The sequence below is a fragment of the Neophocaena asiaeorientalis genome, unplaced genomic scaffold (assembly GCF_003031525.2).
Source record: "Neophocaena asiaeorientalis asiaeorientalis breed wild unplaced genomic scaffold, Neophocaena_asiaeorientalis_V1.1 scaffold550, whole genome shotgun sequence".
In the NCBI taxonomy this organism is placed as follows: domain Eukaryota; kingdom Metazoa; phylum Chordata; class Mammalia; order Artiodactyla; family Phocoenidae; genus Neophocaena; species Neophocaena asiaeorientalis.
Window position 1 is genome coordinate 635493 of NW_020173396.1, and position 12736 is coordinate 648228.

The following is a 12736-nucleotide window of genomic DNA, read 5'->3' on the forward strand; positions in this document are numbered from 1 at the left end:
ACAGTTTTAAAAAAAAAAAAAAAAAAAAAAAAAAAAAAAAAAAGAATTTTTAAATGCAGTGACTACTGAAAGAGCATCTAGGCCTCCTATTTTGTCAGGAGGAATTCAACTCACAAAATGCAGGTTAAGTTGTCAATTTATAGAGTTATTTTGTTTTACTACAGCTTCTTTCTGTGGCTTCAATTTAACACTAATGTACAGATTTTTCAAATAAAATCTTTCTTCAGTTTTAAGACAGGTAAAAAATAACACTGATGTAGACGTAAGAACAGATGAGGATATTAATCTGTTTTTGACTCCCTGTGATAGCTTATATCATTTAACTAATAGTTTTATAACGGAACACTTTTTAAAGTAAAAAATAAAAAAAATAATAACAAAGACTCTGCTGTAGGAATAATGAGTGAATAGATTTTAAACGGTTTAAATCTCTTCCTAGATCACTCAATTATGCAGAGAGACACTGTCTGGAAGTCTCTGGATTCGGGGCCTCTGTCTGATACTTTAACATTGTTAATGATAATTCTTTAGTCTGTAATAGTAGGTCATTGCTATGGTTACTCTACAATGGTGCAACACTTTGCTTTCCCCTTCAGCTATTCGCTGAGACCTGGTAACCACATTTGTTGCCTAGCAACAGTTTTGTGACAGTATCACAATCTGGGAGTTACAACAATAAGGATGCTATGGCTGCCTCGACCAGAGAGCAGAAAGCTATAGTCTGTGCATGTGACTTAGCTGTGGGAGCTGGCCTCACTAGAGAACCCCTCTTTTAACAGGTGCCCTCAGAAGGATGCTCTCTATCCTCCTCTCCTCGGCGGACTGGCCTAATGAACCTGCATTTGGAACAAGATCCAGTACTGAAGTCATATCCTTGAGTTACATCCCCCAACACTACTGTGTTCAGACTAAAAAATGAGGTCCTTTTTCTATTTGCTTACTCAGTTTGGGCAAAATTCAATGCTAGTCAGTGGAAGAAAGAGATGAGTGCAGGTTTATCCTGGCAAATCCTAAAGTGCCTGACTGGATTTTGACAAGTCAATAGAATCGTCGGGAAAAAATTATACAAATGCCTGCCTTTATCAATAGATGTGTAAAAATTCAAGTTCTTTAAAATATATGTAATATCCAGATATTTATTGTTAGTATATAATTTTCACTGACGTATTCCAGATAACAGTCTTAAAGACTTCCTTTGAATTTGGAGGCATCTGTATTCTCCAAACACAAAAGAAGTTTGTGAGCAGTTCTAGATAAGCTCAGACATACCTACTTTAAATAATATTTTGTGGGTATACTCAGAAGGGAGCCCAGTTTCTGGACAGGTTTATGAAATGCCCATCCCTGTTTTCTATAGTGCTTGTAATTCCAGTTTCATTTCAATAATAATGACTAATAGCACTTATAATGAAAAAATATTTTAAAGTCAATGGTATTGACTCTTCTCAGATGCATACTACATGGGAACACCCATCCCCAAACACAATAGAAAAAAAAAAGGTGTTAATCATCTCTTTTCCTTCTCATTTCCCAGGCTTCCAGGCTCATTTGGCATTTCCTCCATAGTGATCACACTTACACTTCCTAGTATTACCAAGGCTATGATCAATTTCTAAGCTTTCTTAGGGAGCTCTTCTCATAATTCCTCCCACCCCTTGAAAACCAATTCAATGTATGAATCTAGAGGGACCTAAGGAGTCAATGGTCTGAAGCAATTTTAACGCCTTTACTTTTTTCTTTCCTGGTGACAATCTTTCTGAAGGATGGACAAATTTCCCAGGTGATAAAATCACTACAAAGGCTTTTTAGTTTTAGCTTATGATGACTCTCTGCTTGATTAGTCCTGGGCTGAAAAGACCAAAGTCCCTGAGATAACTGAGGACCTGCACTGGCTCTCAATATTTACCCTTGCAATTTAAGAGTATAAATAATGAGAGTGTGTGCTCTGTCAGAGGAACGGAAATTGCTAGGAGTAAATTAATAAGCAAGGTGGGTTAGAAACTAAATTATAGAGAATGGAATGGGAGACTGAGAATCCTCCCTAAACTAAGGAGTGGTAACATAAATATCTTATACAAAAATGGCTTTCTTTTCTAAATTACTGAAAGTAGATTTTTAATAATTTTAACACAGCATTTGGAAGGTAGTTGCATGTCCATCTGGGGCTGCATATACACATTTCAAGAACATGTTTGGAGACCATTTTTGAAAACTCGGGGCCAATGTTCAATGAAAATATTCACGAATTGATATGACTATCCGCCCATAGCAATGATAAGAGAATGGAAACTTCTGACAGCAGCTTTCGAATACTTAAAAGATATACAACTTTAGGGGAATTTCTTCCATCAGGATGGAAACACCAGGCCATTACATTATCTATTCATAAAAGGATATAGAAGGGGAAAGTTTAGGCTAACTAAAAAAGCAGCCATTTATTAATAACCTGCAATTATGTGTAGGTAACATGGAAACTAGTCCATTTAGCACTAACTATGTTTTTGTATTTGAAGGAGATAAACATGGTTTTATAGTCAGGACCTGGTCTTTCCTCTGCCACAACTTTACCCTATCAAAAGCTCCTCTTCTTAGGGACTGTGATCTTTTTTCTACTTTTCAACCCCCCATTTCCCTAATCTAAGTTGTTTCCACAATGTAGGAAATAAAGGGTTTTCCCAGGTTAATTATCTGCCATGTTCTCAGGGAATGATTTTTGTATCCTCTTGGATTGGCAGGCTTGTTCTTACTGGATAATTCACCTTTGGGGCAAAATAAATGTGCACGATCTCAGTTCTTTATTACAAAAAATTGCCTTTGCTCAGTCGTAATCAGTGGTTCTTAATGGGCATGGTAGTGGCCTCTGGGGCATTTTGGAAATTTGTAGGAAAGTTTTTGGAGGTCAGGACAACTGGGAGGAGCTATTGGCGTTTAGTGGGAGAAGGCCAGGGAGGTGGACATCCTTCAATTTGCAGGGCATTACAGCACATGAAGAACTGTTCTGCATTGCACATGGTTTTCAAATGTTTCACAAGCTATTCATGTAGCTGAAAAACCTGTTTATGATTATATGGGCTTAGAATTTAGATCTGTTTAACAAGTAATCTCACAGTACTTTTGGCATGATTTTAATACACACGGAATTTTCCAGGAATCCAGCTACCATGTAAATTGAAGGAATTTTGTACTTTATGTTGTTCAGAATATTACCAAGAATGGACTGCCATATGAGAAAATCTCATCACTGATGGCCTCATTGCCCACAGTACTTGAGCCACCAATAAGCACACCCGCACCAGCCTGCATTTGTAGATGCGGAATTCCTGGTGATTCTATACACAGAACCCATGCAGATTTTCCTGAGCACTTTAAATATTGATATATATATTATTCTTATTATGAGTTATTTTTCTTTTATTTCCTTCATATGTTAACTAGAGGAATACAATAATTTAGCAATCTTATAAGTAGGTGAGTTATGTTACCTCTAGAATTTATTTCAGGATAGTAAAAGCACTGTGTAATATTTATTTATTTTTTAAAAAATACTTATTTATTTATTTGGCTGTGCTGAGTCTTAGTTGCGGCATGTGGGATATAGTTCCCTGACCAGGGATCGAACCAGGATCCCCTGCATTGGGAACACGGAGTCTTAGCCACTGGACCACCAGGGAAGTCCAATATTTATTAAAATAGTATGTTTTTAGATGACAAGGGTTAGCTTAAATAAAAATGAATAGTTAATTCTTTTTTATTACATTAGAGATTAATTTATCTATAATCTGAACCCTATTTATAGCTAGCTCTTTTATCCTTATACAGAGTAGAAATGGCTTTTACTTCTCTTAATTAATGTTTCTTCCACAAATTTCTGGAAGAATAATGGACCCAACTTCCCTTCTGACTACAGTCATATTAAACAGATCACATCAACAATAAATGTCGCTACTATAAAAACTACTTAATTTGTAAGGAAATTCTGTTTCATAGATTAAAAATAATTGTGGTTGGAGAAGATCTTGGCATTTTTGTCAACGATGTTATTCACTGTGAAATAACCAAAAGGTAGTGGACAGGGGATCTTCCAATTAAAATACTACACTGAATATTTATTCTTTATCTATCAATTGTTTTTAAAAATGAACTACAGCAAATTTCAAAGAGGTAGAGATAGCACAAATGTTCAAAAAGATTAGAAACTTTAAGTATAAAGGATGAAACTATAAATCATATGAGGAAGATCAAATTGCTAAAATGTGTCATATGTTTTCCCAAAAGACTATATATTTAAGAAAAAGTGTCTTGTAATGGAACTGAGAAAGAAGGAGGCTACATTTATGTAACAGCATTTACAAATTAAACAAAAAATGGTTGGAAATAGCACTGACAGCAGAATGCTCAAAGAATAGGATAAGAGAGAAGAAAACATTGCTATATCTTCTGCCTTGTCTATTCCCCATACTTCTTCCTGTGATGACTTTAATCCAAGTGTTTCTTACAAGTCTGCCTTGTCCACACTCCTCTTCACTTGATCTTAGTGCTTGGATTTTTTTTTTTTTTTTTTTTTTTTGGCAAAAACTATGCCAAAATATGCTACTGAGTTAGCAGCCAAAACCCTGATGTTTACTTTGGTAGATGTAGACTACTCTGAAGCTGTACCTCATTTTCTGCAGTAGATGTCTTAAAAAGTTATACGTAAATATAATTTCTGTAAATAGAATATTTTTAAAGGAAGAAGTGGGTTATCTACTTCTTTAAAGAATCTTTTAATAAAGCGAAGAATTCTCTGGGAAAGCAAATAATCATTCTTCAAATGATATTATACATACACAATCAGATTTTCCAAAGGTAAGGTTTACTACTGTAATATGATGGACAGTCTGAGTAAGGGCTCACTGAAAAGATAATTTAGAAGCATTTCTTGGTCAGCCATTCACTATTCTAATTATTGCTGGTCACCTTATTTTACATGGTCCTAGACCAAAAGGTCATGGAATAATTTCAACAATCTATACATAATTTACATGTTAGGGTCTGGTTTAGAATAGGGGATATAACTGTTCAGAAAGCCACCTTTGAATATGAAATATCATTTTAAAATCTTTATTTCACGGGAAAAAAATGAGTATGGGCCCCCACCCTCTCACTGACACCCCCCTCTCCTGGAAAAGATTTGTTTTTAAAGAAAAAGGTAATGAGTAAATTTTATACGTTTCCTATGATAAAGGGGGAAAGAAAAAAACCTAGAAAGATATGAAACACATTAACAAGATAACATATCTATGATACTTTCAAACTGACAAGGCTTGATTTTAAAAATTGATCTTTAACAAGAAAAAGAAATATGGGCAATTAGGAAGTAATGACGACCCTGTCAATATAGCTATGTTGAGAATAACAGGTAAGGGAATTCTTGAGAAAATCTAATATATAAAAATCAGGAGGTCTGTAATATGCATTATTGAGTCCCAGTGGGATTAACTAATGAATTTATGAGCTCACCAGCAGTTATTTTTAGAAAGATATAAAGAATTAGAGAAATACTAGAGCACAGAAAAATAATGTGCCTTCTAAAAAGAAAGAAAATATATATTACTACTAAAATTCATTTAAAAATGAATTCTAGAGCTTCTAAGAAGAACACCATTAAATTTACCAATATTTGAACACAGAAGGGCTCCTAATGGAGACTCTCCTAGTTAGAAGGCACGAGTGTGAGTGAGACTCCGTCACACACGGCGGGAGGTGAGGATGGGGGTTTCGGGGGCGGGGAGGATACTAAACAAAGTGGGGTGTTCGCTGAGGGAGACTCCAGGAGCAGCTCAGTAAACGTGCTGCCTGGCCTGGCTAAACCACCTGTGTAAGATACAAGCAAGTCTCTTTCCATTGCTAACAGTGCTGCAAATCTGTTAAAGCCGAGATCGTGTTGAGACCCTAAAGGCAAGTCGTCGAGCTTGACCAGAGATAGGAGGCTGAAACAAAGACATAAAAGCAGTGGTAGAAACTTCTGCATCACGGGCAGTTTCTGGGAAAGCCTGTCCTTTCCTCCAGCTTCTTTTCTATATCTCTCATCTATGAAAGGGGAGTGGGGCGGTTTTGGGCACTGGACAGCTTAAGACTCAAGGAGACAACTTTGGGAAGTAAACTTATTCTTAGGCAGAGTAGAGAGCCCGCAGTAGCTGTGGGTCTCTGACATTGAACCCGGCGAGACCTCTCTAATAAACCTCGCCTAACCAATGAAAAATGGACACCTTGTAATTGCTTGAATTGCCTTTCAAGCCCAGAGTGCTGGTGCAGAAGTGTTTTCTTTGGTTTTAATTCTTGTCTCACATACTTCTCTTAGTGTTGTCACAAAGCCTGGCCTCCAGGGATACTGTTTTCCTTTAAAATTTGAGCCCAGGTGTGGGCAAAAGTTCTCTTTTTCGTTTCCCTTCGTGATTTTCAAAAGTAACTTTGCCAAAGGATGGTAAGAGCACAGGGCTCTACACAAGGAACGCAAAGAATCATAAAATAGTTATTTCCGTAAGTAAAGGTTTCTGATCCTATTATTCCCAACACAATCAGTGAAGAGCTTTACTGGGCCCCATTCTAAAATAACACTGTCCGAGAGGGCTGGTGCAGCTTTCTAGATAGTTTGTCACGCTTCCCTTTTCTTCCAGATTCTCTGTGTTCCTAGCTAGGTACCTATGGCTTATGGCTGCCATAAGCTTATGACTTCGTGTGTGTGTGTGTGTGTGTGTGTGTGTGTGTGTGTGTGTGAGTGGGCAAAAGTTCTCTTTTTCGTTTCCCTTCGTGATTTTCAAAAGTAACTTTGCCAAAGGATGGTAAGAGCACAGGGCTCTACACAAGGAACGCAAAGAATCATAAAATAGTTATTTCCGTAAGTAAAGGTTTCTGATCCTATTATTCCCAACACAATCAGTGAAGAGCTTTACTGGGCCCCATTCTAAAATAACACTGTCCGAGAGGGCTGGTGCAGCTTTCTAGATAGTTTGTCACGCTTCCCTTTTCTTCCAGATTCTCTGTGTTCCTAGCTAGGTACCTATGGCTTATGGCTGCCATAAGCTTATGTCTTCGTGTGTGTGTGTGTGTGTGTGTGTGTGTGTGTGTGTGTGTGTGTAAGAGGGAGGTGGGGAGGAAGGGAGAGAGAGAATGAGAAAGACGGAGAGAGGGAGGGGTGAGATAGAATGGAATGAAAAATACTTTCCTTATTTCAAAACAAAACAAAATTATTTGCTAGTTCAAATATCTGAATCGTCTGTGATCCTCCTCGCTCAATTGTGGATTCTATTCTAAAGGAAATATTTTGTGGGCAGTTTTTCCAGAGGTCCTGTGAGTGATTAATTTATACATTCATACATGTATTTATTGTATGCCAGGCACTATTTCTTTGGGCTGGGGATGTGGTGGTAAGCAAGATATATAAAAACTCTGCTCCTTGTAGCATATGCGCTAGTGGGGATGACAGGCAATAAACAGGTAAACCGATGAAAATGATGATTTCAGGGAGTCAGAAGCACTGTGAAAAAAACACAGTAGAGGGATGTGAAGAGAATGAAGAGGAGAAGAGATGGTCGTCAGTTTAGACTGGGTGGACACTTCTGACCTGAGACCAGAGTGGAAAGAGGGAGCCAGGTGAAGGTCTGGAGAGAGTGCTGCAGGCAGGGTTCTGGAAGAACAAGGAGAGGGAGGGGGTCTGAGGAGGAAAGAGCTGGTACATAGCCAAGGAACTGGACAGCACCTGGAGCATGGAGGGTGAGGGGGAAAGTGGTAGATGATTCAGAGAGGTGGGCAGCCTCCAAGCCATGTGACGTCTCTCAGGGCACAGTGAAAGGTTTTAATTTTATTCCAAGCACAATGGAAGAGCTGTCTGCAGAGTTTCAGTGGGGAAGAAATATAATCTGACTTGCATTTAAAGAGTACACTGGTTGGGAAATGGTGAATGGATTATGGGGAGTTGGAATGATGGATTTAACCCTCCCTGATTGCATTTATCAACTCCTCCCACCTCTAGATCATTCTCTGGGGCTCATTCTTCTCCTGCACACCTCAGAGTATAAAACCCACCTACTGCTGGTTCACATAAAGTGAGTAATAGTAGTAGGCAATAGCAATACGCAGTAAGAAAGACAACCTAATAAAATAATATTTCAAAGTAGTAAATTAAAAAATGGATTTAAACTAGAAGCAGCATTTTCCTAATAATTCTGCTCTTGTTATATATGCTGACACCTCTGGGTTCTCGCCCTTAGGACTGGTGTGTGTGATGGGAAGGTGCTAGGATGGGGACTGTGCTGTCACAGCGTTCCATTTCTGCAAGCTGTCCAGAGGTAACTGGTGGACTTACTCTCTAGGCAGGCCTTTCCACCGTCTTCATTTCTATAAACAGACACACTATTCTCTTCGCTTCTCCAGCTCAAAGCCTCTCAGTCATCTTTGATTTTTGTTTTCGCTTGTTTGCTGACTCCTGATCCAATCAGTTACCAAATCCCGACAATTGCACCTCAGCAAAGTTTTTCCAGTCTCTTTTTTGCTTTCCATTCCCCTGTCACCACTCTAGATTTAATGACCTATCATTTAGAATCCAGAAACTTCCTCCTAACTTGTTTCATTGCCTTCAACCTCTTCTCTTCTATCTCGTACCCTGCTACCAGACAAAAGTCCTAAGTATCATTTGTGTCATAGACCTCTTTCTCTGCTCAAACATACCCAATGGTCTCCATAATCTTTCAAATTAAGTAGAAATTCCTCCATGTGGTTTAAAGCCCTCCATTCCCTGGATCTAGCCTTCTTTTCTGGGTTTAATCCCTCAATTGTTTTTCTATAAGTATCCCCTATTCTCCCAGGCCCAGGTCAATTGACAATTTTTAAACCTTTCCAAAATCTCAGGGTCTGGGCATCTGTGACTCTGGTGACTCTGAAGTCCAGTCAGAGAAGATATTGATTACCACTGTAAAGTTTTTGAAGGCAGAGGTCAAACTTTACTAATCTTCAACACAGATGGATAAACGTACCCTATGTTGAAGTGCATGCTAGCTTTTAGAGTTAAGAAATAAATTCCTCTAAAATGGGAATATAATAACAGTTGGATTCTCTATAACTGAAACTGAAGGAAGTAGAGTGTTTTTCTTGCTCTCTCCAACAAACTGATGAGGTAGATGCAGGTGATCCACAGTCCATTAGCAACTAGATGATAAGCACTGACAAATACTCAAAGTATCTTCCGGATCCGTTTAGCTAAAATGCTGTGCTTATCTAGTAAATACAATTTACTAGCATCAAGACGTTTAGGAGAGTGTCAGAACTGAGAACTCTCAGACAGTCAAACTTTAACTGTTCAAGAGCTTGTATTCCCAAAATGTAGTTCAAATACTTGGTTCAAATTTAGATGCAGATAGAAACATATCAAATATAAGATAGCAAAGACGTGGAAAGGACCCGAGATAAAATTTCATCTAACGGTTTCATTTCACAAGTGAGAAATCTAAAGTCCAGAGCAGCTGTGATAGGCCATAGCTACACAGACATTTTGCTCAAATATAATTAATATTTACAAATTGGTTAAGCATTATAATACTAAAAATTTTCAGAAGATCTATGTCTAATTGCTTTAAGATTCAGTTCAGGGACTTCCCTGGTGGCACAGTGGTTAAGAATTCATCCTGCCAATGCAGGGGACACGGGTTCGAGCCCTGGTCTGGGAAGATCCCACATGCCACGGAGTAACTAAGGCTGTGCGCCTAGAGCCCATGCTCCGCAACAAGAGAAGCCACTGCAATGAGAAGCCCGCGCGCCACAACGAAGAGTAGCCCCTGCTTGCTGCAAAGAGAGAAAGCCCGCGTGCAGCAACAAAGACCCAACACAGCCAAAAGACAACAACAACAACAAAGATTCAGTTCAGTATTTACTTCCTCTAATGAGCTTTCTTTGATTAACTTTACCCCATATCAACTACTTCCTTTCTTCATGTTTCAGTATTTTGTATATAGTGTATACTATATTGTCATATACTTGCTTTGCTTAACTAGGCATTTCATGTATGAAAGATACCTTGTCTTATCTCCAAATCTTTTGGGGGTAATGCCTCAAAACTTTTTATTCCAGAAATCAGAGCTGAGGCTTAATAGATGTTTGTTGTATAAAAAACTGTCCAGAACAGAATTCACCAGAAAACTGATGCTTATTGAACGCTATTAATATATAATAAAACATAGATTCATAGTTTTCTATGGTTTTTGCACTATTTTGATGATGGTTCCCATTTTGAAATAAAGGAAATGGAAGCATACAGAAGATCACAGAAGTAAAAACTTGTGAACTTACAAAGCAAAGTGCTACTGGTGTTCTGAATACACAGGTGAATCATATGCACCTCTGTATCCACAGCATCATTTTATATTGCTTTGTCAGACTTTCAAAAGCACAGACCTTTGCTGTGGCAGCCAACAGAAGGAGGAAGTGGAGGAAGGACAAGGTGGTAAAGCAGCCATTATAGATTGCCCCAATCACTTTATGATTTGGGATCGTACTAAAGCCTCTACAGGCCAATTTAGGGAGAACTGATACATTTACAATGCTCAATCTTGTAATCAATGAACGTGATATATCTTACCATTGATTTAGATCATCTTTAATGTCTCAATGAAGTTTTACCACTTTCTCCATAGAGGATTTGCACTTCATTTTTTGGATTCATTCATCTATAATTACACTTTTTATTTTGAGATAATTTAAAATTCATATGCAGTTGTAAGAAATAACACAAATGGATCCTGTGTCCCTTTTATGATTCTCCTCAACAGGAACACCTTGTAAAACCATAGTACAATATGACAACCAGGATATTAACATGCTGCAGTTAAGATACAGAACATTTCCATCACCACAAAGATCACTCACGTTTCCCTTCCAGCCCCTCCTTAACTCCTGGCAACCACTAATCTGTTCTTCATTTCTATAATTTGGTCATTTGAAGAATGTTATATAAATGGAATCATACAGTATGTAACCTCATGGGATTGGCTTTTTTTCATTCAGCTTAATTCTCTGGAGATATATCCAGGTTTTTGTGTGAATCAATACTTTGTTCCCTTTTATCGCTGAGTAGTGTTCCATGATATGGATGTACCACAGTTTAATCATTCCCTTCTCAAAAGATATCTGGGTTGTTTTCAGTTTTTTGGCTATTATAAATAAAGCTGCTCTACACATTCATGTACAAATTTTTGTGTGAAATAATCTTCATTTTTCTGGGATAAATGCCCAAGAGTACAATCGCTGGGCCATATATTACTTGCATGTTTTGTAATATGCAAGAAACTGCCACACTGTTTTCCAGAGTCATTGTACAATTTTACAATCCTTCTAGTAATGTGAGAGTGATCTAGTTTCTTTGTATCTTTGCCAGTAATGTATTGAAATCAGATAGACTGATTCTTCCCGCTTTATTCTTCTTTTTCAAAATTGTTTTGAGTATCCTAGTTCCTTTGCCTTTTTATATAAATTTTAGAATAAACTTGTCTATATCTACTGTATAGTAACGACCTTTCCCCAAAAGGTTTCAGCTGGACCTCTGGAGTATCTGGAGATTAAAGTCAGCCATGCAGGCGGTTAACCATGTGAATGTTAACTGAGTCCTTCGACACCAAGGTTCAAGTGAGTTTCCCCTGTTTGCACTATTTTATGTGTATTCTCACATGTTGCTGGGAGAAGACAGCATTAGCCAAGACTTGACTGGAAGAGAACAACTGGAAATTCATCCTTGGAACATTCCTGGACTCTGCCCTATATGCTTTTTCTTGGCTGATTTTAATCTATACCCTTTTGCTGTTATTAGATTTATAACAGCTTCCCGTGAACTCTGTGAGTCCTTCTGGCAAATGATGAGACCTGAAGATGGCCTTAGGATACCTACTTGTGGTTGGTATCATAAGTGACGGTGGCCTTGGAAACTTCAGAGGGTTATATCTACAAAAAAATCCTGCTGGAATTTTGACAGGAATTATGTTAAACTTCTATATCAATTTGGGGAGAAATGACATCTTTACTATGTTGAGTGATTGAATCTATGAACATGATATGTCCCTTAACTTAATTTTTTTTCATATGACATGTTTGTTGATGCTACTATAAATGGATCTTTAACTGCTTGTTATTGGTATACAGAAATGCAATTTTTTTTGTATAATGATTTTGTATCTAGCAACCTTGGTAAATTACCCTGGTCATACTAAAAATTTATCTGTAGATTTTGAATTTTCTACATAAACAATCATATGTGAATAAGTTCAGGTTTTTTTCTTTTCTAACTCTTACAGCTCTTATTTCTTCCAGTCATAAATTTAAGGAAACTGTAAACTATAAACAAAATAACCTCCAAATGTATTCACAACATTAACTAATGAGGTAAATAAAATATCACATAAAGCAAATTACTGTGAACAACATAAATCTGGCATAAAATTACTACATTTTCTATTTTGATTGATTTCTTGATGCACTTAAAAAAGAAAAAAAAAAAAAGTTTTGTCAGGTAATGCTATCTAGTGGCTGACTACTGGTCATGAAAGCTCCCGGTCACTTTATGACAGATGCTGAAAGCTTCTGGAGGATCACTTATGCTCCTAACATTGTGATGTCTTTTCATTCTAGTTAAGGTAATGTAGAAATAGATGATTTTTGTTACATTCATGCTCCAAGTCTAGAGTTGCCCTAACCTGTTTAATACTACTTTAATTTC

At 37.5% G+C, this 12736-nt stretch overlaps 1 protein-coding gene across 2 annotated transcripts in view; it reads right to left on the reverse strand.

Annotated features, from left to right (window-relative positions):
• The window catches only part of ARB2A (ARB2 cotranscriptional regulator A), a 431289-nt gene that overhangs the window by 6867 nt on the left and 411686 nt on the right, over nt 1–12736 (reverse strand). The gene's annotated exons all lie outside the window — the stretch shown is intronic.